Source organism: Apodemus sylvaticus, chromosome 17 (genome assembly GCF_947179515.1).
Source record: "Apodemus sylvaticus chromosome 17, mApoSyl1.1, whole genome shotgun sequence".
NCBI lineage: Eukaryota > Metazoa > Chordata > Mammalia > Rodentia > Muridae > Apodemus > Apodemus sylvaticus.
This window is the reverse complement of record NC_067488.1, coordinates 81,664,233-81,691,626: the sequence shown is the minus strand read 5'-3', so window position 1 is coordinate 81,691,626 and position 27,394 is coordinate 81,664,233.

Below are 27,394 nucleotides of genomic sequence, written 5' to 3'. Positions count from 1 at the left end.
GTAACACGAAAAGCTTTGGTGTTGCGTGTATGTCTAAGCGTGTATCCTCAAAAGTGAATGCACTGGAGAGTTTTCTCTCGAAAGAATATGTAAGAATACCACGTTATAAGGAAATACAGTGTTGCAGAGTAAAGACAAATACGTATGTATTGGATATACTTAAACTTGACAAGAAGAAAAAACGCATCATGCAAAATTATCTTGTTTTTCCTAAACAACATGTTATAACTTGAAAAGATTTGGTGTTGCGTGTATGTCTAAGCTTGGAGCCTCAAAATAGAATTCACAGGAGAGTTTTCTCTTGAAAATATATGTCAGAATACCAGGTTTTAAGGAAATCCCGCCTCGTACGAAATTATTTGTTTTCCTAAACAACACGTTGTAACTCGAAATGCTTTGGTGTTGCATGTATGTCTAAGCATGTAGCCTCAAAAGAGAACGCACAGGAGAGTTTTCTCTCGAAAGAATATGTAAGAATACCACGTTATAAGGAAATAAGTGTTGCAGAGTAAAGACAAGTACGTACGTATTATAAATACTTAAATTTTCTGAGAAGAAATAACGCATCGTAAAATAATTATCTTGTATTTCCTAAACAACACATTGTAACTCGAAAAGATTTGCTGTTGCGTGTATGTCTAAACGTGTAGCCTGAAATGAGAACCCACAGGAGAATTTTCTCTCAAAAAATATGTCATAACACCACGTTTTAAGGAAATCCCGCCAAGTGAGAAATTATTATGTTTTCCTAAACAACGCATTGTAACACGAAATCCTTTGGTGTTGCATGTATGTGCAAGCGTGTAGCCTCAAAAATGAATGCACAGGACGGTTTTCTCTCGAAAGAATATGTAAGAATACCAGGTTATAAGGAAATACAGAGTTGCAGAGTAAAGACAAATATGTATGTATTAGAAATACTTAAACTTTATGAGAAGAAATCCCGCATCGTTAGAAATTATCTTGTTTTTCCTAAACAACACGTTGTAACTCGAAAAGATTTGGTGTTGCGTGTTTGACTAAGCATGTAGCGTCAATAGAGAACCCACAGGAGAATTTTCTCTCGAAAAAATATGTCAGAATACCATGTTTTAAGGAAATCCCGCAACGTGCGATATTATCATGTTTTTCCTAAACAACACGTTGTAACTCGAAAAGCTTTGGTGTTGCGTGTTTGTCTAAGTATGTAACCTCAAAAGAGAACGCACAGGAGAGTTTTCTCTCAAAAGAATATGTAAGAATACCACGTTTTAAGGAAATCCCGCATCGTGAGAAATTGTCTTGTTTTTCTTAAATAACACGTTGTAACTCGAAAAACTTTGGTGTTGCCTGTATGTCTAAGTGTGTAGCCTCAAAAGGGAACACACATGAGAGTTTTCCCTCGAAAAAAATATGTCAGAATACCATGTTTTAAGGAAATCCTGCATCGTGCAAAATTATCTTGTATTTCCTAAACAACACGTTATAACTCGAAAAGATTTGTTGTGGCGTGAATGTCTAAACGTTTAGCCTCAAAAGAGAATGCACAGGAGAGTTTTCTGTCGAAAAAATATGTCAGAATACCACGTTTTATGGAAATCCTGCATCGTGCGAAATTATCTTCTTTTTCTTAAACAACACATTGCAAGTCGAAAAGCTTTGGTTTTCCGTGTATGTCTAAGCATGTAGCCTAAAAAGAGAACGCACAGGAGCATTTTATCTCGAAAGAATATGTAAGAATACCACATTATAAGGAAATACAGTGTTGCAGAGTAAAGACAAATACATACTTATTAGAAATACTTAAACTTTACGAGAAGAAATAACGCATAATGCAAAATTATCTTGTTTTTTCTAAACAAAACGTTGTAAGTCGACAAGTTTTGGTGTTGCCTGTATGTCTAAGGTTGTAGCCTTAAAAGGGAATGGACAGGAGAGTTTTCTCTCTAAAAAATATGTCAGAATACCACTATTTAAGGAAATCCCACATCTTGCGAAATTATCTTGTTTTTCCTTAACAACACGCTGTAACTCGAAAAGATTTGCTGTTGCGTGTATGTCTAATCGTGCAGCCTCAAAAGAGAACGCACAGGAGAGTTTTCTCTCGAAAGAATATGTAAGAATACCCCGTTACAAGGAAATACAGTGTTGCATATTAAAGACATATACGTACATATTGGAAATACTTAAACTTTTTGAGAAGAAATAACGCATCGAGCATAATTATCTTGTTTTTCCTAAATAACACGTTGTAACTCGAAAAGATTTGGTGTTGCATATATGTCTAAGCTTCTAGCCTCAAAAGATAACGCACAGGAGAGGTTTCTCTTAAAAAAACATGTCAGAATACCCCGTTTTATGGAAATCGCTCATTGTGCGAAATTATCTGTTTTTCCTAAACAACACATTGTAACTTGAAAAGCTTTGGTGTTGTGTGTATGTCTAAGCCTGTAGCCTCAAAAGAGAAGGCACAGGAGCGTTTTCTCTTGAAAGAATATGTAAGAATACCACGTTATAAGCAAATACAGTGTTGCACAGTAAAGACAAATATGTACGTATTAGAAATACTTAAACTTTACGAGAAGAAATAACGCATCATACAAAATTATCTTGTATATCCTAAACAACACGTTGTAACCTGATAAGATTTGGTTTTGCTTGTAAGTCTAAATGTGTAGCCTCAAAAGAGAACACAAAGGAGAATTTTCTCTTCAAAAAATATGTCAGAATACCACGATTTAAGGAAATCCTGCATCGTGCGAAATTATATTGTTTTTCCTAAACAACACGTTGTAACTCGAAAAGCTTTGGTGTTGCATGTATTTCTAAGCATGTAGCTTCAAAAGAGAATGAAGAGGAGAGTTTTCTCTTGAATGAATGTGTAAGAATACCATGTTATAAGGAAATACAGTGTTGCAGAGTAAAGACAAATACGTACGTATTAGAAATAGTTAAAATTTACGAGAAGAAATAATGCATCGTGCAAAATTATCTTGTTTTTCCTAAACGACACGTTGTAACTAGAAAAGATTTGGTGTTGCGTGTATGTCTAAATTTGTAGCCTCTAAAGAGAACCTACAGAAGAATTTTCTCTCGAAAAAATATGTCAGAGTACCACGTTTTAAGGAAATACTGCATCATGCGAAATTATCTAGTTTTTCCTAAACAACACGTTGTAACTCGAAAATCTTTGGTGTTGCATTTATGTCTAAGCATGTGGCCTCAAAAGAGAACGCACAGGAGAGTTTTTTCTCAAAAGAATATGAAAGAATTCCACGTTATAACGGAATACAGTGTTACAGATTAAAAACAAATAAGTACGTATTAGAAATACTTAAACTTTATGAGAAGAAATAACACATCATGCAAAATTATCTTGTTTTTCCTAAACAACACGTTGTACCTCGAAAAGATTTGGTGTTGCGTGTATGATTAAGCATGTAGCCTCAAAAGAGAACGCCCAGGAGAGTTTTCTCTAGAAAAAGTATGCCTGAATACCAAGTTTTTAGGAAATCCCGCATTATGAGAAATTATCTTGTTTTTCCTAAACAACATGGTTTAACTCGAAAAGCTTTGTGTGTGTGTTTGTGTAAGTGTGTAGCCTCAGAAGAGAACGCACAGGAGAGTTTTCTCTTGAAAGAATATGTAAGAATACCATGTTATAAGGAAATACAATGTTTCAGAGTAATGACAAAAACGTACGTATTAGAAATACTTAAAATTTACGAGAAGAAATAATGCATCGTGCAAAATTATCTTGTTTTTCCTAAACAACACGTTGTAACTCGAAAAGATTTGGTGTTGTGAGTATGTCTAAGCATGTAGCCTCAAAGGAGAATGCACATGATAGTTTTTCTCTCGAAAAAATATATCAGAATACCACGTTTTTAAGAAATCCCGCATCGTGTGAAATTATCTTGTTTTTCCTAAACATCACTTTGTAACTCGAAATGATTTGGTTTTGCGTATATGTATAGGGGTGCAGCCTCAAAAGAGAACGCACAGGAAAGAGTTTTCTCTCGAAAGAATATGTAAGAATACCACGTTTTAAGGAAATCCTGCATCTTGCGAAATTATCTTCTTTTTCCTTAACAACACGTTTTAACTCGAAAAGCTTTGGTGTTGCGTGTATGTCTAAGCATGCAGCCTCAAAAAGAACGCACAGGACAATTTTCTCTCGAAAGAATATGTAAGAATATCACGTTATAAGGAAATACAGTGTTGCAGAGTAAAGAAAAATACGTACGTATTGGAAATACTTAAACCTTACGAGAAGAAATATCACATCTTGCGAAATTATCTTGTTTTTCCTAAACAACTTGTTTTAACTCGAAAAGCTTTGGTGTTACGTCTTTGTCTAAGTGTGTAGCCTCAAAAGAGTACACACAGGAGAGTTTTCTCTCGAAAGATTATGTAAGAATACTACGTTATAAGGAAATACAGTGTTGCAGAGTAAAGACAACTATGTACGTATTAGAAACACTTAAACTTTATGAGAAGAAATAACGCATCATACAAAATTATCTTGTATTTCCTAAACAACATGTTTTAACTCAAAAGGATTTGTTGTTGCGTGTATGTCTAAGTGTGTATCCTCAAAGGAGAACACACAGGAGAGTTTCCTTCGAAAAAATATGTCAGAATACCACGTTTTAAGGAAATTACGCATCGTGGGAAATTAAATTTTTTTTTCCCTAACAACATATTTTAACTCGAAAAGCTTTGGTGTTGCCTGTATGTCTAAGCGTGTAGCCTCAATAGGGAACGCACAGAAGAGTTTTCACTCGAAAGAATATGTAAGAATACCACGTTATAAGAAAATACAGAGTTGCATATTAAAGAGAAATGCATACATATTGGAAATACTTAAACTTTATGAGAAGAAATAACTCATCGTGCATAATTATCTTGTTTTTCCTAAATAACACGTTGTAACTTCAAAAGATTTGGTGTTGCTTTTATGTCTAAGCTTCTAGCCTCAAAAGAGAATGCACAGGAGAGTTTTCTCTCAAAAAAACATGTCAGAATACCCCGTTATAAAGAAATCGCACATCGTGTGAAATTATCTTGTTTTTCCTAAACAACAAGTTTTAACTCGAAAACCTTTGGTGTTGCGTGTATGTCTAAGTGTGTAGCCTCAAAGGAGAACGCACAGGAGAGTTTTCTCTCGAAAGAATATGTAAGAATACCACGTTATAAGGAAACACAGTGTTGCAGAGTTAAGACAAATACGAACGTATTAGAAATGCTTAAACTTTACGAGAAGAAATAACACTTCGTGCAAAATTATCTTCTTTTTCCGAAACAACACATTGTAACTCGAAAAGATTTGGTGTTGCGTGTATGGATAAGCTTGGAGCCTCAAAAAAGAAGGCACAGGAGTGTTTTTTCTCAAAAAAAAAAAAATGTCAGAATACCACGTTTTAAGGAAATCCCGCATCCTGTGAAATTATCTTGTTTTTCCTATACAACACGTTGTAACTCGAAAGGATTTGTTGTTGCGTGTATGTCTAAGCGTGTATCCTCAAAAGAGAACGAAGCGAGAGTTTTCCCTCGAATGAATATGTAAGAAAACCATGTTATAAAGAAATACAGTGTTGCAGAGTAAAGACAAATACATACGTATTAGAAATACTTAAACTTTAGGAGAAGAAATAATGCATCAAACAAAATTATATTGTATTTCCTAAACAACACGTTGTAACTCGAAAAGATATGGTGTTGTGTGTATGTCTAAACGTGTAGCCCCAAAGAGCACCCACAGGAGGATTTTCTCTCGAAAAAATATGTGAGAATACCAACTTTTAAGGAAATTCTGCAACGTGCGAAATTATCTTGCTTTTCCTAAACAACACGTTGTAACTCGAAAACGTTTGGTGTTGCTTGTATGTCTCCACGTGTAGCCTCAAAAGAGAACGCACAGGAGAGTTTTCTCTCTAAAAAATATGTCACAATACCATGTTTTAAGAAAATCCTGCATCATGATAAATTATCTTGTTTTTCCAAACAACATATTTTAACTCGAATAGCTTTGGTGTTGCGTGTATGTCTAAGCGTGTATCCTCAATAGAGAACACACAGGAGAATTTTCACTTGAAGAATATGTAAGAATACCACGTTATGAGGAAATACAGAGTTGCATATTAAAGAGAAATACGTACATATTGGAAATACTTAAACTTTATGAGAGAAATAACGCATCGTGCACAATTATCTTGTTTATCCTAAATAACACGTTGTAACTCGAAATGATTTGGTGATGCGTGTATGTCTAAGCTTCTAGCCTCAAAAGAGAACACACATGAGAGTTTTCTCTTGAAGGAATATGTCAGAATACCACGTTTTAAGAAAACCCCGCATCATGCGAAATTATCTTGTTTTTCCTAAACAACTTGTAACTCGAAAAGCTTTGGTGCTGAGTTTTTGTCTAAGGTGCAGCCTCAAAAGTGAACGCACAAGAGAGTTTTCTCTCGAAAGAATATGTAAGAATACCACGTTATAAGGAAATAGAGTGTTGCCGAGTAAAGACAAATACTGACGTGTTAGAAATACTTTAACTTTACGAAAAGAAATAACGCATAGTGCAAAATTATCTTGTTCTTCCTAAACAACACGTTGTAACTCGAAAAGAATTGTTGTTGCGTGTATGTCTAAGCTTGTAGCCTCATAAGAGACTGCACAGGAGAGTTTTCTAATGAAAAAATATGTCAGAATACCACATTTTAGGCAAATACCACTTCATGAGAAATTATCTTGTTTTTCCTAAACAACACGTTGTAACTCGAAAAGCTTTGGTGTTGACTGTATGTCTAAGCATGTAGCCTCAAAAGATATTGCACAGGAGAGTTTTCTCTCAAAAGAATATGTAAGAATTCCATTTTATAACGGAATACAGTGTTGAAGAGTAAAGACAAACATGTACGTATTAGAAATACTTAAATTTTCTGAGATGAAATAACGCATCTTGCAAAATTATCTGGTTTTTCCTAAACAACAGGTTGTAACTCGAAAAGATTTGGTGTTGAGTGTATGACTAAGTGTGTAACCTCAAAAGATAATGCACATGAGAGTTTTCTCTCGGAAAAATATGTCAGAATACCACGTTTTAAGGAAATCCAGCATTGTGCGATATTATCGTTTTTTTCCTAAACAACACGTTTTAACTCGAAAAGCTTTGGTGTTGTGTGTATGTCTAAGTGTGTAGCCTCAGAAGAGAATGCACAGGAGAGTTTTCTCTTGAAAGAATATGTCAGAATATCACGTTACAAGGAAATACAGTGTTGCAGAGTAAAGACAAATATGTACGTATTAGAAATACTTAAACTTTATGAGAAGAAATAACGCTCCCTACAAAATTATCTTATATTTCCTAAACAACTCGTTGATATTCGTAAAGATTTGGTATTGCGTGTATGTCTAAGCATGTAGCCGGAAAAGAGAACGCACAGGAGAGTTTTCTCTCAAAAAAATATGTCAATACACCACGTTTTAAGGACATCCAGCATCGTGCGAAAATATCTTGTTTTTACTACACAACATGTTGTAACTCGAAAAGCTTTGGTGTTACGTGTATGTCTAAGCGTGTAGCCTCAAAAGAGAATGCACAGGAGAGTTTTCACTCGAAAGAATATGTAAAAATACCACATTACAAGGAAATAAAGTGTTGCAGAGTAAAGACAAATACATACATATTAGGAATACTTAAACTTTACGTGAAGAAATAACGTTTCGTGCAAAATTATCATGTATTTCCTAAACAATAGGTTGTAACTTGAAAAGATTTGGTGTTGCGTGTATGTCTAAGCTTGTGGCCTCAAAAGAGAATGCATAGGAGAATTTTCTCTCCAAAAAATATGTCAGAATACCACTTTTTAAGGAAATCCTGCATCGTGCGAAATTATCTTTTTTTTTTCCTAAAAAACGTAGTAACTCGAAATGCTTTGGTATTGCATGTATGTCTAAGCATGTAGCCTCAAAAGAGAACGCACAGGAGAGTTTTCTCTCGAAAGAATATGTAAGAATACAACGTTATAAGGAAATACAGTGTTGCAGAGTAAAGACAACTATGTATGTATTAGAAATACTTAAACCTTACTCGAAGAAATAATGCATCATACAAAATTATCTTGTATTTCCTAAACAACATGTTGTAACTCGAATAGATTTGGTGTTGCATGTATATCTAAGTGTGTAGCCTCAAAAGAGAATGCACAGGAGAATTTTCTCTCGTAAAAATATGTCAGAATACCACGTTTTAAGAATACCTCATTACAAGGAAATACAGTGTTGCAGAGTAAAGACAAATACGTAAATATTAGAAATACTTAAACTTTACGAGAAGAAATAACACAGCATACAAAATTATCTTGTATTTCCTAAACAACACGTTGTAACTCTAAAAGAATTGCTGTTGAGTGTATGACTAAAAGTGCATCCTCAAAAGAGAACGCACAGGAGAGTTTTCTCTCGAAAAAATATGACAGAATACCACGTTTTAAGGAAACCCAGCATTGAGCGAAATTATCTTGTTTTTCCTAAACAACACGTTTTAACTCAAAAAGCTTTGGTGTTGCGTGTATGTGTAAGTGTGTAGCCTCAGAAGAGAATGCACAGGATAGATTTCTCTGGAAAGAATATGTCAGAATACCACGTTACAAGGAAATACAGTGTTGCAGAGTAAAGACAAATACATATGTATTGGAAATACTTAAACTTTGCAAGAAGAAATATTGCATCGTGCAAAATTATCTTGTTTTTCCTAAACAACACGTTGTAACTTCAAAGGATTTGGTGTTGCGTATATGTCTAAGCGTGTAGCCTCAAAAGAGAATGAAGAGGAGAGTTTTCTCTCGAAAGAATATGAAAGAATACCACGTTATAAGGAAATACAGTGTTATAGAGTAAAGACAAATACATATGTATTAGAAATACTTAAACTTTATGAGAAGAAATAATGCGTCGTGCAATATTATCTTGTTTTTCCTAAACAACACATTGTAACTCGAAAAGATATGGTGTTGCATGTATGACTAAGCATGCAGCCTCAAAAGAGAACGCACAGGAGAGTTTTCTCTCGAAATAATATGTCAGAATACCACGTTTTAAGGAAAGACCGCATCATGAGAAATTATCTTGTTTTTCCTAAACAACACGTTGTAACTCGAAAAGCCTTGGTATTGCATGTATGTCTAAGCATGTAGCCTCAAAAGAGAACACATAGGAGAGTTTTCTCTTGAAAGAATATGTTAGAATTCCACGTTATAACGGAATAGAGTGTTGCAGAATAAAGACAAATATGTACGTATTAGAAATACTTAAACTTTACCAAAAGAAATAACGCCTCATGAAAAATTATATTGTTTTTCCTAAACAACACGTTGTAACTCGAAAAGATATGGTGTGGAGTGTGTGACTAAGCGTGTAGCCTCAAAAGAGAACGCACAGGAGAGGTTTCCCTCGAAAAAATATGTCAGAATACCACGTTTTAAGGAAATCCAGCATTGTGCGATATTATCTTGTTTTTCCTAAACAGCACATTTTAACTCGAAAAGCTTTGGTGTTGTGTGTATGTCTAAGTGTGTAGCCTCAGAAGAGAATGCACAGGAGAGTTTTCTCTCGAAAAAAATGTCAGAAGACCACATTACAAGGAAATACAGTGTTGCATAGTAAAGAAATATACGTACATATTAGAAATACTTAAACTTTACGAGAAGAAATAACTCTCCTTACAAAATTATCTTGTATTTCCTAAACAACAAGTTGAAATTCGTAAAGATTTGGTGTTGTGTGTATGTCTAAGCATGTAGCCGCAAAAGAGAACACTCAGGAGAGTTTTCTCTCGAAAGAATATGTAAGCATTCAACGTTATAACAGAATACAATGTTGCAGAGTAAAGACAAATACATACGTATTAGAAATACTTAAACTTTACGAGAAGAAATAATGCATCGAGCAAAATTATCTTGTTTTTACTAAGCAACACGTGGTAACTCGAAAAGACTTAGTGTTGCGTGTATGACTAAGCCTGTAGCCTCAAAAGAGAACGCCCAGGAGAGTTTTCTCACGAATGAATATGTCAGAACACCACGTTTTAAGGAAATCCCGCATCATGCGTAATTATCTTGTTTTAACCTAAACAACCAGTTTTAACTCGAAAAGCTTTGTTGTTGCGTGTATGTCTAAGTGTGTAGCACCAGAAGAGAACGCACAGGAGAATTTCCTCTTAAAAGAATATGTAAGAATACCTCGTTACAAGGAAATACAGTGTTGCAGAGTAAAGACAAATCCGTACGTATTAGAAATACATAAACTTTACGAGAAGAAATAAGGCATCATAGAAAATTATCTTGTATTTCCTAGACAACATGTTGTAACTCGAAAAGATTTGGTGTTGTGTGTATGTCTAAGCGTGCAGCCTCAAAAGAGAATGCACAAGAGAGTTTTCTCTCGAAAGAATATGTAAAAATACCACGTTATAAGGAAATGCAGTGTTGCTGAGTAAAGACAAATACGTACGTATTAGAAATACTTAAACTTTACGAAAAGAAATAATGCATCCTTCAAAATTATCTTGTTTTTCCTAAACAACACATTGTACTCGAAAAACTTTGGTATTGCCTGTATGACTACGCGTGTAGCCTCAAAAGAGAACGGACATGAGAATTTTCTCTCGAAAAAATATGTCAGAATACCACGTTTTAAGGAAATCCCGCATAGTCCGAAATTATCTTGTTTCTCCTAAACAACACGTTGTAACTTGAAAAGCTTTGGTGTTGCGTGTATGTATAAGGGTGCAGCCTCAAAAGAGAACGCACAGGAGAGTATTCTCTCGAAAGAATATGTAAGAATACCACGTTTTAAGGAAAACCTGCATCTTGCGAAATTATCTTGTTTTTCCTTAACAACACGTTGTAACTTGAAAAGCTTTGGTGATGCGTGTATGTCTAAGCGTGCAGCCTCAAAAGAGAACGCACAGGACAATTTTCTCTCGAAAGAATACGTAAGAATACCACGTTATAAGGAAATGCAATGTTGCAGAGTAAAGACAAATGCGTGTATGGTAAAGCATGTAGTCTCAAAAGAGAACACACAGGAGAATTTTCTCTCGAAAAAATATTTCAGAATACCACTTTTTAAGGAAATCCAGCATCATGTGAAATTATCTTGTTTTTCCTACACAACACGTTGTAACTCGAAAATCTTTGGTATTGCATATATGTCTAAGCGGGTAGCCTCAAAAGAGAACGCACAGGAGAATTTTTACTCGAAAGAAAATGTAAGAATACCACATTATAAGTAAATACAGTGTTGCAGAGTAAAGACAAATACGTACATATTAGAAATACATAAACTTTACGAGAAGAAATATTGCATCGTACCAAATTATCTTGTATTTCCTAAACAACACGTTGTAACTCGAAAAGATTTGGTGTGGCGTATATTTCTATGCGTGTAGCCTCAAAAGAGAACGCACAGGAGAGTTTTCTCTAGAAAAAATATGTCAGAATACCACGTTTTAAGGAAATCCAGCATCATGCGAAATTATCTTGTTTTTCCTACACAACACGTTGTAACTCGAAAAGCTTTGGTGTTGCGTGTATGTCTAAGCGTGTAGCCTCAATAGAGAACACACAGGAGAGTTTTCACTCGAAAGAATATGTAAGAATACCACGTTATAAGGAAATACAGAGTTGCATATTAAAGAGAAATACGTACATATTGGAAATACTTAAACTTTATGAGAAGAAATAACGCATCGTGCAAAATTATCTTGTTTTTCCTAAATAACACGTTGTAACTCGAAATGATTTGGTGTTGCGTGTATGTCTAAGCTTCTAGCCTCAAAAGAGAATGCACAGGAGAGTTTTCTCTCGAAAAAACATGTCAGAATACCCCGTTATAAGGAAATCGCACATCGTTCGAAATTTTCTTGTTTTTCCTAAACAAAACGTGGTAACTCAAAAAACTTTGGTGTTGCGTGTATGTCTAAGCGTGTAGCCACAAAAGAGAACACACAGGAGAGTTTTCTCTCGAAAAAAATATGTAAGAATACCACGTTATAAGGAAATACAGTATTGCAGAGTAAAGACAAATACATACGTATTAGAAATACATAAATTTTACGAGAAGAAATAATGCATCGTGCAAAATTATCTTGTATTTCCTAAACAACAAGTTGTAACTCGAAACAATTTTGTGTTGCGTGTATGGTAAAGCATGTAGTCTCAAAAGAGAACACACAGGAGAATTTTCTCTCGAAAAAATATTTCAGAATACCACTTTTTAAGGAAATCCAGCATCGTGCGAAATTATCTTGTTTTTCCTACACAACACGTTGTAACTCGAAAAGCTTTGGTGTTGCATATATATCTAAGCGGGTAGCCTCAAAAGAGAACGCACAGGAGAGTTTTCACTCGAAAGAAAATGTAAGCATACCACATTATAAGTAAATACAGTGTTGCAGAGTAAAGACAAATACGTACATATTAGAAATACTTAAACTTTACAAGAAGAAATATTGCATCATACAAAATTATCTTCTATTTCCTAAACAACACGTTGTAACTCGAAAAGATTTGTTGTTGCGTGTATGTCTAAACGTGGATCCTCAAAACAGAACCCACAGGAGAATTCTCTCTAGAAAAAGTAAGTCAGAATACCACGTGTTATGGAAATCCCGCATCGTGCGAAATTATGTTCTTTTTCCTAAACAACACGTTGTAACTCGAAAAGCTTTGGGGTTGCGTGTATGTGTAAGCTTGTAGCCTCAAAAGAGAATGCACAGGAGAGATTTCTCTCAAAAGATTATGTAAGAATACCACGTTATATGGAAATACAGTGTTGCAGAGTAAAGACAACTATGTACATATTGGAAATACTTAAAATTTATGAGAAGATATAACACATCATACAAAATTATCTTTAATTTCCTAAACAACACGTTGTAACTCGAAAAGTTTTGGTGTTGCGTGTATGTCTAGCCTCAAAAGAGAACGCACAGGAGAGTTTTCTCTCGAAAAAAAAAATGTTAGAATACCCCTTTATAAGGAAATCGCACATCGTGAGAAATTATCTTGTTTTTCTTAAACAACAAGTTGTAACTTGAAAAGATTTGGTGTTGCGTGTATGTCTAAGAGTGTAGCTTCAAAAGTGAACGCACAGGAGAGTTTTCTCTCGAAAGAATATGTAAGAATACCACGTTATAAAGAAATACAGTGTTGCAGAGTAAAGACAAATACGTACGTATTAGAAATACTTAAAATTTACGAGAAGAAATAACGCATCATGCAAAATTATCTTGTTTTTCCTAAACAACACGTTGTAACTCGAAAAGAATTGGTGTTGCGTGTATGTCTAAGCTTGTAGCCTCAAAGGAGAACCCACAGGAGAATTTTCTCTTGAAAAAATACGTCATAATACCACGTTTTAAGGAAATCCTGCATCGTGCGAAATTATCTTCTTTTTCCTAAACAACACGTTGGAACTCGAAAAACTTTGGTGTTGCGTGTATGTCTAAGTGAGTAGCCTCAAAAGAGAACGCACAGGAGAGTTTTCACTCGAAAGAATATGTATGAATACCACATTATAAGTAAATACAGTGTTGCAGAGAAAAGACAAATAAGTACATATTAGAAATACTTAAACTTTAGGAGAAGAAATATTGCATCATACAAAATTATCTTGTATTTCCTAAACAACACGTTGTAACTCGAAAGGATTTGTTGTTGCGTGTATGTCTAAACATGGATCCTCAAAAGAGAACCCACAGGAGAATTCTCTCTAGAAAAATATGTCAGAACACCACGTTTTATGGAAATCCCGCATCGTGCGAAATTATGTTATTTTTACTAAACAACACGTTGCAACTCGAAAAGCTTTGGTGTTGTGTGTATGTCTAAGCTTGTAGCCTCAAAAGAGAATGCACAGGAGTGATTTCTCTCGAAAGAACATGTAAGAATACGACGTTGTAAGGAAATAAAGTGTTGCAGAGTAAAGACAAATAAGTACGTATTGGAAATACTTAAACTTTATGAGAAGAAATAATGCATCGTGCAAAATTATCTTGTTTTTCCTAAACAACACGTTTTAACTCGAAAAGATATGGTGTTGCATGTATGACTAAGCGTGCAGCCTCAAAAGAAATGATCAGGAGAGTTTTCTCTCGAAAAAAAATATGTCACAATACCACGTTTTAAGGAAATCCCGCATCGTGTGAAATTATCTTGTTTTTCCTAAACAACATGTTTTAACTCGAAAAGCTTTGGTGTTGCATGTATGTCTAAGTATGTAGCCTCAGAAGAGAACGCACAGAAGAGTTTTCTCTCAAAAGAATATGTAAGAATACCACTTTATAAGGAAATACAGTGTTGCAGAGTAAGGACATATACTTACATATTAGAAATACTTAAACTTTACGAGAAGAAATAACGCATCGTGAAAAATTATCTTGTATTACCTAAACAACACGTTGTAACTCGAAAAGATTTGGTGTTGCGTGTATGTCTAAGCATGTAGCCTCAAAAGGGAACGCACAGGAGAGTTTTCTCTCGAAAAATATGTCAGAATACCACGTTTTAAGGAAATCCCGCATCGTGCGAAATTATCTTGTTTTTCCTAAACAACATGTTTTAACTCGAAAAACTTTGGTGTTACATCTATGTCTAAGTGTGTAGCCTCAAACGAGAACGCACAGGAGAGTTTTCTCTCGAAAGATTATGTAAGAATACCACGTTATAAGGAAATACAGTGTTGCACAGTAAAGACAACTATGTACGTATTAGAAATAATTAAACTTTACGAAAAGAAATAAGGCATCATACATAATTATCTTGTATTTCCTAAACAACAAGTTGTAACTCGAAAGGATTTGGTGTTGTGTGTATGTCTAAGCGTGTAGCCTCAAAGGAGAACGCACAGGAGAGTTTTCTCTCGAAAAAATATGTCAGAATACCACGTTTTAAGGAAATCCAGCATCTTGCGAAATTATCTTGTTTTTTATTACACAACACGTTGTAACTCTAAAAGCTTTGGTGTTGCGTGTATGTCTAAGCGTGTAACCTCAAAAGAGAATGCACAGGAGAGTTTTCACTGGAAAGAATATGTAAGAATACCACATTACAAGGAAATACAGTGTTGCAGAGTAAAGACAAATACGTACATATTAAAACTACTTAAACTTTATGAGAAGAAATAACGCATCATAAAAAATCATCTTGTATTTCCTAAACAAAACATTGTAACTCGAAAAGATTTGTTGTTGCGTGTATGTCTAAACATGTATCCTCAAAGAGAACCCACAGGAGAGTATTCTCTCGAAAAAATATATCAGACTACCATGTTTTAAGGAAATCCCGCATCATGTGAAACTATCTTCTTTTTCCTAAACAACTTGTTGTAACTCGAAAAACTTTGGTGTTGTGGTTTTCTCTAACCGTGCAGCCTCAAAGGAGAACACACAGGAGCGTTTTCTCTCGAAAGAATATGTAAGAAGACCACGTTATAAGGAAATACAGTGTTGCAGAGTAAAGACAAATACGTATATATTAGAACTACTTAGAATTTACAAGAAGAAATAACGCATCGTGCAAAATTATCTTGTATTTCCTAAACAACACGTTGTAACTCGAAAAGAATTGGTGTTGCGTGTATGTCTAAACGTGTAGCCTCAAAAGAGAACCCACAGGAGAATTTTCTCTCGAAATAATACGTCATAATACCACGTTTTAAGCTGCGAAATTATCTTGTTTTTCCTAAACAACACGTTGTAACTTGAAAAGATTTGGTGTTGAGTGTATGACTAAGCATGTAGCCGCAAAAGAGAACGCACAGGAGAGTTTTCTCTTGAAAAAATATGTCATAATACCACGTTTTAAGGAAATCCTACATCGTGCTAAATTATCTTGTTTTTCCTAAAAACACATTGGAACTCGAAAGACTTTGGTGTTGCGTGCATGTCTAAGCATGTAGCCTCAAAAGAGAACGCACAGGAGAGTTTTCTCTCGAAAAAATATGTAAGAATACCAGGTTATATGGAAATACAGTGTTGCAGAGTAAAGACAAACACGTACATATTAGAAATACTTAAAATTTACGAGAAGAAATAACACATCGTGCAAAATTATCTTGTATTTCCTAAACAACACATTGTAACTCGAAATGATTTGGTGTTGCGAGTATGAGTAAGCCTGCAGCCTCAAAAGAGAACGCACTGGAGAATTTTCTCTCGGAAAACTATGTCAGAATACCACGTTTTAGGGAAATATCGCATCATGCGAAATTATCTTGTTTTTCCTAAACAACATGTTGTAAATCGAAAAGCTTTGGTGTTGCGTGTATGTCTAAGAATGTAGCCTCAAAAGAGATTGCACATGAGAGTTTTCTCTCGAAAGAATATGTAAGAATTCCACGTTATACCGTAATAACAGTGTTGCAGAGTGAAGACAAATATGTACGTCTTAGAAATACTTAAACTTTACGAGAAGAAATAACGCATGATGCAAAATTATCTTGTTTTTCCTAACCAAGACGTTGTAACTTGAAAAGATTTTGTGTTGAGTGTATGACTAAGCGTGTAGCCTCAAAAGAGAACGCACAGGAGATTTTTCTCTCGAAAAAAATATGTCAGAATACCACGTTTTAAGGAAATCCAGCATTATGCGATAATATCTTTTTTTTCCTAAACAACACGTTTTAACTCGAAAAGCTTTGGTGTTGTGTGTATGCCTAAGTGTTTAGCCTCAGAAGAGAATGAACAGGAGAGTTGTCTCTCGAAAGAATATGTCAGAATACCACGTTACAAGGAAATACAGTGTTGCAGAGTAAAGACAAATATTTACATTTTAGAACTACTTAAACTTTATGAGAAGAAATAACGCTCCGTACAAAATTATCTTGTATTTCCTAAACAACAAGTTGATACTTGTAAAGATTTGGTGTTGCGTGTATGTCGAAGCATTTAGCCGGAAAAGAGAACACACAGGAGAGTTTTCTCTCAAAAAAAATGTCAGAATACCATGTTTTAAGGAAAAAAGGCATCGTGTGAAATTATCTTGTTTTTCGTAAACAACACGTTGTAACTCGAAAAACTTTGGTGTTGCGTGTATGTGTAAGGGTTCAGCCTCAAAAGAGAACGCACAGGACAGTTTTCTCTCGAAAGAATATGTAAGACTACCACGTTATAAGGAAATACAGTGTTGCAGAGTAAAGACAAATACGTACAAATTAGAAATACTTAAAATTTACGAGAAAAAATAAAGCATCGTTCAAAATTATCTTGTATTTCCTAAACAACACGTTGTAACTCGAAAAGATTTTGTGTTGCGTGTATGTCTAAGCATGTATCCTCAAAAGCGAACGCACAGGAGATTTTTGTCTCGAAAAATATGTCAATATACTACGTTTTAAGGAAATCCAGCATCGTGCGAAATTATCTTGTTTTTCCTACACAACATGTTGCAACTCGAAAGCTTTGGTGTTCGGTGTATGTCTAAGCATGTAGCCTCAAAAGAGAATGCACGGGAGAGTTTTCACTCGAAAGAATAAGTAAGAATACCACATTACAAGGAAATACAGTGTTGCAGAGTAAAGACAAATATGTACATATTAGAAATACTTAAATTTTATGAGAAGAAATAATGCATCGTACAAAATTATCTTGAATTTCCTATACAACACGTTGTAACTCGAAAAGATTTGTTGTTGCGTGTATGTCTAAACATGTATCCTCAAAGAGAATCCCGAGGAGAGTATTCTCTCGAAATATTATGTCAGAATACCATGTTTTATGGAAATCCCGCCTCGTGTGAAATTATCTTGTTTTTCCTAAACAACATGTTTTAACTCGAAAAGCTTTGGTGTTGCGTGTATGTCTAAGTGTGTAGCCTCAAAAGAGAACGCACAGGAGAGTTTTCTCTCGAAAGAATATGTAAGAATACCACGTTATAAAGAAATACAGTGTTGCAGAATAAGGACAAATCCGTACATATTAGAAATACTTAAACTTTATGAGAAGAAATAACGCATCGTACAAAATTATCTTGTATTTCCTAAACAACATTTTGTAACTAGAAAATATTTGGTGTTGCATGTATGTCTAAGCTTGGAGCCTCAAAAGAGAACGCACAGGAGAGTTTTCTCTCAAAAAATATGTCATAATACCAAGTTTTAAGGAAATCCCGCATCGTGCGAAATTATCTTGTTTTTCTTAAACAACACTTTGTAACTCGTAAAGCTTTGGTGTTGCGTGTATGTCTAAGCGTGTAGCCTCAAAAGAGAATGCACAGGAGAGTTTTCACTCGAAAGAGTATGTAAGAATGCCACATTACAAGGAAATACAGTGGTGCAGAGTAAAGACAAATATGTACATATTAGAAATACTTAAACTTTATGAGAAGAACTAACGCATCTTACAAAATTATATTGTATTTCCTATACAACACGTTGAAACTCGAAAAGATTTGTTGTTGCGTGTATTTCTAAACGTGTATCCTCAAAGAGAACCCAGAAGAGAGTATTCTCTCCAAAAATTATGTCAGAATACCACATTATAAGGAAATCCCGCATCGTGTGAAATTATCTTGTTTTTCCTAAACAACACGTTTTATCTCGAAAACCTTTGGTGTTGCGTGTATGTCTAAGCGAGTAGCCACAAAAGAGAATGCACAGGAGAGTTTTCTCTCCAAAAAAATATGTAAGAATACCACGTTACAAGGAATTACAGTGTTGCAGAGTAGAGACAAATACATACGTATTAGAAATACTTAAAATTTACGAGAAGAAATAAGGCATCATGCAAAATTATCTTGTATTTCCTAAACAACACGTTGTAACTCGAAAAGATTTTGTGTTGCGTGTATGGTAAAGTATGTAGTCTCAAAAGATAATGCACAGGAGAATTTTCTTTCGAAAAAATGCGTCATAATACCACGTTATAAGGAAATCCTGTATAGTGCGAAGTTATCTTGTTTTTCCTAAACAACACGTTGTAACTCGAAAAACTTTGGTGTTGCATGTATGTCTAAGCGTGTAGCCGCAAAAGAGAACACACAGGAGAGATTTCTCTCGACAGAATATGTAAGAAAACCACGTTATAAGGAAATACAATATTGCAGAGTAAAGACAAATACGTATGTATTAGAAATACTTAAACTTTATTAGAAGAAATAACGCGTCTTGCAAAATTATCTTGTTTTTCCTAAACAACACATTGTAACTCGAAAAGATATGGTGTTGCATGTATGACTAAGTGTGCAGCCTCAAAAGAGAATGCACAGGAGAGTTTTCTCTCGAAAAAATATGTCACAATACCACGTTTTATGGAAATCCCGCATCATATGAAATTATCTTGCTTTTCGTAAACAACAAGTTTTAACTCGAAAAGCTTTGGTGTAGCATGTATGTCTAAGTGTGTAGCCTCAAAAGAGAACGCACAGGAGAGCTTTTTCTCGGAAGAATATGTAAGAATACCACGTTATAAGGAAATACAGTGTTGCAGAGTAAGGACAAATACATACGTATTAGAAATACTTAAACTTTATGAGAAGAAATAACGCATCGTGACAAATTATCTTGTTTTTCCTAAACAAAACGTTGTAACTCGAAAAGCTTTGGTGTTGCGTGTAAGTCTAAGGCTGTAGCCTCAAAGGAGAACGCACAGGAGAGTTTTCACTCGAAAGAATATGTAAGAATACCACGATATAAGGAAATACTGTGTTGGAGAGAAAGGACAAATATGTACTTATTAGAAATACTTAAACTTTACGAGAAGAAATAACGCATTGTGCAAAATTATCTTGTATTTCCTATACAACACATTGTAACTCGAAAAGAATAGGTGTTGCATGTATGTCTAAACGTGTAGCCTCAAAAGAGAACCCAAAGGAGAATTTTCTCTCAAAAATACGTCATAATGCCACGTTTTAAGGAAATCCTACATCGTGCTAAATTATCTTGTTTTTCCTAAAAACACATTGGAACTCGAAAAACTTTGGTGTTGCGTGTATGTCTAAGCGTGTAGCCTCAAAAGAGAACGCACAGGAGAGTTTTCTCTCGAAAAAATATGTAAGAATACCACGTTATATGGAAATACAGTGTTGCAGAGTAAAGACAAACACGTACGTATTAGAAATACTTAAAATTTACGAGAAGAAATAACACATCGTGCAAAATTATCTTGTATTTCCTAAACAACACATTGTAACTCGAAAAGATGTGGAGTTGCGTGTATGTCTAAGCTTGAAGCCTCAAAAGAGTACACACAGGAGAATTTTCACTCGAAAGAATATGTAAGAATACCACGTTACAAGAAAATACAGTATTGCAGATTAAAGACAAATACGTACATATTGGACATACTTAAACTTTACGAGAAGAAATAAAGCATTGTGCAAAATTATCTTGTTTTTCCTAAATAACACGTTGTAACTCGAAAAGATTTGGTGTTGCGTGTATGCCTAAGCTTCTAGGCTCAAAAGAGAATGCACAGGCGACTTTTCTTTCGAAAAAACATGTCAGAATTCCCCGTTTGAAGGAAATTACGCATCGTGCGAAATTATCTTGTTTTTCCTAAATAACACGTTGTAACTTGAAAAGCTTTGGTGTTGCATTTATGTCTAATCGTGTAGCCTCAAAAGAGAACGCACAGGAGAGTTTACTCTCCAAAGAATATGTAAGAATACCACGTTATAAGCAAATACAGTGTTGCAGAGTAAAGAGAAATACTTACGAATTAGAAATACTTAAAATTTATGAGAAGAAATAACGCATCGTCCAAAATTATCTTGTTTTTCCTAAACAACACGTTGTAAATCGAAAATATTTTATGTTGCGTGTATGTCTAAATGTGTAGCCTCAAAAGAGAACCAACAGGAGAATTTTCTCTCGAAAAAATATGTCAGAATACCACGTTTTAAGGAAATAGCGCATCATGCGAAATTATCTTGTTTTTTCCAAAACAACACGTTTTAACTCGAAAATCTTTGGTGTTGCGTGTATGTCTAAGCGTGTAGCCTCAAAAGAGAACGCACAGGAGAGTTTTCTCTCGAAAGAATATGTAAGAATTCCACGTTATAACGGAAAACAGTGTTGCAGAGTAAAGACAAATACGAACATATTAGAAATACTTAAACTTACGAGAAGAAATAACGCATCATGCAAAATTATCTTGTTTTTCCTATACAACACGTTGTAACTCGAAAAGATTTGGTGTTGCGTGTATGTCTAAGTGTGTAGGCTCAAAAGAGAACGTACAGGAGAGTTTTCTGTAGAAAAAATATGTCAGAATACCACGTTTTAAGGAAAATCAGCATTGTGCGATATTATCTTGTTTTTCCTAAACAATACGTTTTAACTCAAAAAGCTTTGGTGTTGCGTGTATGTCCAAATGTGTAGCCTCAGAAGAGAACGCACAGTAGAGTTTTCTCTCAAAAGAATATGTCAGAACACCACGTTACAAGGAAATACAGTGTTGCAGAGTAAAGACAAATAAGTACGTATTAGTAATACTTGAACTTTATAAGAAGAAATAATGCTCCGTGCAATATTATCTTGTATTTCCTAAACAACAAGTTGAAATTCGGAAAGATTTGGTGTTGCGTGTATGTCTAAGCTTGTATTCGCAAAAGAGAACGCACAGGAGAGTTTTCTCTTGAAAATATATGTCAGAATACCACGTTTTAAGGAAATCCCGCATGGTGCGAAATTATGTTGTCTTTCCTAAACAACACGTTGTAACTCAAAAAGTTTTGGTGTTGCGTGTATGTCTAAGGGTGCAGCCTCAAAAGAGAACTACAGCAAAGCTATCTATCGAAAGAATATATAAGAATACCACGTTAAAAGGAAATAGAGTGTTGCAGAGTAAAGACAAATACGAACGTATTAGAAATACTTAAACTTTATGAGAAGATATAACTCATCGTACAAAATTATCGTGTATTTCCTTAACAACACGTTGTACCTCGAAAAGATTTGGAGTTGCGTGTATGTCTAAGCGTGTAGCCCCAAAAGAGAACGCACAAGAGAGTTTTCACTCGAAAGAATATGTAAGAATACCACGCTATAAGGAAATACAGTGTTGCAGAATAAAGACAAATAGGTACATGTTGGAAATACTTAAAATTACGAGAAGAAATAACGCATCGTAAAATATTATCTTGTATTTCCTAAAAAACACGTTGTAACCTGAAAAGATTTGGTGTTGCTTGTAAGTCTATATGTGTAGACTGAAAAGAGAACCCACAGGAGAATTTTCTCTCCAAAAAAAATATGTCAGAATACGAAGTTTTAAGGAAATACTGCATCGTGCGAAATTATCTTGTTTTTCCTAACAACACGTTGTAACTCGAAAAGCTTTGGTGTTGTGTGTATGTCTAAGCGTGTAGCCTCAAAAGAGAATGAAGAGGAGAGTTTTCTCTAGAAAGAATATGTAAGAATACCATGTTATAGGGAAATACAGTGTTGCAGATTAAAGACAAATACGTACATATTGGAAATACTTAAACTTTACCAGAAGAAATAACACATCGTGCAATATTATTTTGTTTTTCCCTAAAACACGTTTTAACTCGAAAAGTTTTTTGTGTTACGTGTATGTCTAAGCTAGTAGTCTCAAAGAGAATGCACAGGAGAGTTTTCCTCTCGAAAAAATATGTCAGAATACCACATTTTAAAGAAATCCCGCATCGTGCGAAATTATCTTTTTTTTCCCTAAACAACACGTTAAAAACTCAAAATGATTTGGTGTTGCATGGTTGCCTAAACGTGTAGCCTCAAAAGAGATCCCACAGAGGAATTTTCTCTCGACAAAATATGTCAGAATACCACGTTTTAAGGATATCGCGCATCTAGCGAAATTTTCTTTTTTTTCCTAAACAACATGTTGTAACTCGAAAAGCTTTGGTGATGCCTGTATGTCTAAGTGTGTAGCCTCAAAAGAGAACGCACAGGAGAGTTTTCTCTCGAAAGAATATGTAAGAATACCACGTTACAAGGAAATACAGTGTTGCAGAGTAAAGATAAATATGTACATATTAGAAATACTTAAACATTACGAGAAGAAATAAAGCATCGTAAAATATTATCTTGTATTTTCTAAACAACACGTTGTAACTCGAAAAGATTTGTTGTTGTGTGTATGTCTAATCATGTAGCCTTAAAAGAGAACACACAGGAAAGTTTCCTCTCGAAAAAATACGTCAGAATACCACGTTTTAAGGAAATCCTGAATTTTGCGAAATCATCTTGTTTTTCCTAAACAACACGTTGTAACTCGAAAAGCTGTGGTGTTGCGTGCATGTGTAAGCGTGTAGCCTCAAAAGAGAAAGCACTGGAAAGTTTTCTCTCGAAAAAATATGTCAAAATACCATGTTTTAAGAAAATCCTGAATCGTGCGAAATTATCTTGTTTTTCCGAAACAACATGTTTTAACTCGAAAACCTTTAGTGTTGCGTGTTACGTCTAAGTGTGTAGCCTTAAAAGAGAATGCACAGGAGTGTTTTCTCTCGAAAAAATATGTCAGAATACCACGTTTTAAGGAAATCCCACATAGTGAGAAATTATCTTGTTTTGCCTAAACAACACGTTGTATATCGAAAAGATTTGGTGTTGCATGTATGTCTAAACGTGTAACCTCAAAAGAGAACCCACAGGAGAATTTTCTCTCAATAAAAATATGTCAGAATACCACCTTTTAAGGAAATCCCGCATCATGCGATATTATTTTTTTTCCCTAAACAACACGTTGTAACTCGAAAATCTATGGTGATGCGTGTATGTCTAAGCGTGTAGCCTCAAAAGAGAATGCACAGGAGAGTTTTCTCTCGAAAGAATATGTAAGAATACTATGTTACAAGGAAATACACTGTTGCAGAGTAAAGACAAATATGTACGTATTAGAAATACTTAAACTTTACGAGAAGAAATAACGCATCGTACAAAATTACCTTGTATTTCCTAAACAACACATTGTAACTCGAAAAGATTTGGTGTTGCGTGTATGTCTAAGAATTTAGTTTCAAAAGAGAATGCACAGGACTGTTTTCTGTCGAAAAAATATGTCAGAATACCACGTTTTAAGGAAATCCCCCATCGTGCGAAATTATCTTGTTTTTCTTAAACAACACATTGTAACTCGAAAAGCTTTCGTGTTGCGTGTATGTCTAAGCTTGTATCCTCAAAAGAAAATGCACAGGAGACTTTTCTCTCGAAAGAATATGTAAGAATACCACGTTGTAAGGAAATACAGTGTTGCAGAGTAAAGACAAATACGTACGTATTAGAAATACTTAAACTTTATGAGAAGAAATAACGCATCGTAAAACATTATCTTGTATTTCATAAACAACACGCTGTAACTCGAAAAGATTTGGTGTTGTTTGTATGTATAAATGTGTAGCCTCAAAAGACAACCCACAGGAGTATTGTCCCTCGGAAAAATATGTCAGAATACCACATTTTAAGGAAATCCTGCATCGTGAGATATTATCTTGTTTTTCCTAAACAACATGTTGTAACTCGAAAAGCTTTGGTGTTGCATGTATGTCTAAGCGTGTACTCTCAAAAGAGAACGCACAGGAGAGTTTTCTCTCAAAAAATATGTCAGAATACCACGTTTTAAGAAAATCCCGTATTGTGCGAAATTATCTTGTTTTTCCTAAATAACTTGTTGTAACTCGAAAAGCTTTGGTGTTGCGTTTTTGTCTAAGCGTGCAGCCTCAAAAGAGAGAGCACAGGAGAGTTTTCTCTCGAAAGAATATGTAAGAATACCACGTTATAAGGAAATATAGTGTTGCAGAGTAAAGACAAATACGTACGTATTGGAAATACTTAAATTATAAGAGGAGAAATAACGCATCATGAAAAATTTATCTTGTTTTTCTTAAACAACATGTTGTAACTCGAAAAGATTTGGTGTTGTGTGTATGTCTAAACATGTAGCCTCAAAATAGAACACACAGGAGAGTTTTCCCTTGAAAAAATATGTCAGAATACCACGTTTTAAGGAAATCCTGCATCGTGCGAAATTATCTTGTTTTTCCTAAACAACAAGTCGTAACATGAAACGATTTGGTGTAGCTTGTATGTCTCAGAGTGTAGCCTCAAAAGAGAACTCACAGGAGAGTTTTCTCTCCAAAGAATGTGTAAGAATACCACATTATAAGGAAATACAGTGTTGCAGAGAAAAGACAAATACTTACTTATTAGAAATACTTAAACTTTACGACAAGAAATAAACGCATCGTACAAAATTAACTTGTATTTCCTAAACAACACTTTGTAACTCGAAAGATTTGGTGTTGCGTGTATGTCTAAACGTTTAGCCTCAAAAGAGAATCCACAGGATTATTTACTCGCGGAAAAAAATATGTCAGAATACCACGTTTTAAGGAAATCCTGCATAGTGAAAATTATCTTGTTTTTCCTAAACAACATGTTGTAACTCGAAAAGCTTTGGTGTTGCTTGTATGTCTCAGCGTGTAGCCTCAAAAGAGAACGCACATGAGAGTTTTCTATAGAAAAAATATGTCAGAATACCACGTTTTAAGGAAATCCTGCATCGTGCGAAATTATCTTGTTTTTCCTAAACAACATGTTACAACTCGAAAAGCTTAGGTGTTGCATGGATGTCTAAGCGTGTGCCCTCAAAAGGGAATGCACAGGAGAGTTTTCTCTCGAAAAAATATGTCAGAATAAAACGTTTTAAGAAACTCCCGTATTGTGCGAAATTATCTTGTTTTTCCTAATCAACTTTTTGTAACTCGAAAAGCTTTGGTGTTGCGTTTTTGTCTTGGCGTGCAGCCTCAAAAGAGAACGCACAGGAGAGTTTTCTCTTGAAAGAATATGTAAGAATACCACGTTATAAGGAAATATAGTGTTGCAGAGTAAAGACAAATACATACGTATTGGAAATACTTAAATTATAAGAGGAGAAATAACGCATCGTGCAAAATTTTCTTGTTTTTCTTAAACAACACGTTGTAACTCGAAACGATTTGGTGTTGTGTGTATGTCTAAACGTGTAGCCTCAAAAGAGAACACACAGGAGAGTTTTCCCTCGAAAAAATATGTCAGAATACCAAGTTTTAGGCAATCCTGCATCGTGCGAAAGTATCTTGTTTTTCCTAAACAACAAGTCGTGACACGAAACGATTTGGTGTAGCTTGTATGTCTCAGCGTGTAGCCTCAAATGAGAACGCACAGGAGAGTTTTCTCTTTAAAGAATATGTAAGAATACCACGTTATAAGGAAATACAGTGTTGCAGAGAAAAAGCAAATACTTACTTATTAGAAATACTTAAACTTTACGAGAAGAAATAACGCACCGTACAAAATTAACTTGTATTTCCTAAACAACACGTTGTAACTCGAAAGATTTGGTGTTGCGTGTATGTCTAAACGTTTAGCCTCAAAAGAGAACCCACAGGATTATTTACTCGCGAAAAAATATGTCAGAATACCACGTTTTAAGGAAATCCTGCATAGTGAAAATTATCATGTTTTTCCTAAACAACATGTTGTAACTCGAAAAGCTTTGGTGTTGCTTGTATGTCTCAGCGTGTAGCCTCAAAAGAGAACGCACATGAGAGTTTTCTATTGAAACAATATGTCAGAATACCACGTTTTAAGGAAATCCTGCATCGTGCGAAATTATCTTGTTTTTCCTAAACAACATGTTACAACTCAAAAAGCTTAGGTGTTGCATGTATGTCTAAGCGTGTACCCTCAAAAGGGAACGCACAGGAAAGTTTTGTCTCGAAAAAATATGTCAGAATAAAACGTTTTAAGAAAATCCCGTATTGTGCGAAATTATCTTGTTTTTCCTAAACAACTTGTTGTTACTCGAAAAGCTTTGGTGTTGTGTTTTTGTCTAAGAGTGCAGCCTGAAAAGAGAACGCACAGGAGAGTTTTCTCTTGAAAGAATGTGTAAGAATAAAACGTTTTAAGAAAATCCCGTATTGTGCGAAATTATCTTGTTTTTCCTAAACAACTTGTTGTTACTCGAAAAGCTTTGGTGTTGTGTTTTTGTCTAAGAGTGCAGCCTGAAAAGAGAACGCACAGGAGAGTTTTCTCTTGAAAGAATGTGTAAGAATACCACGTTATAAGGAAATATAGTGTTGCAGAGTAAAGACAAATACGTACGTATTGGAAATACTTAAATTATAAGAGGAGAAATAACGCATCGTGCAAAATTTTCTTGTTTTTCTTAAACAACATGTTGTAACTCGAAACGATTTGGTGTTGTGTGTATGTCTAAACGTGTAGCCTCAAAAGAGAACACACAGGAGAGTTTTCCCTCGAAAAAAATATGTCAGAATACCAAGTTTTAGGCAATCCTGCATCGTGCGAAATTATCTTCTTTTTCCTAAACAACAAGTCGTAACACGAAACGATTTGGTGTAGCTTGTTTGTCTCAGCGTGTAGC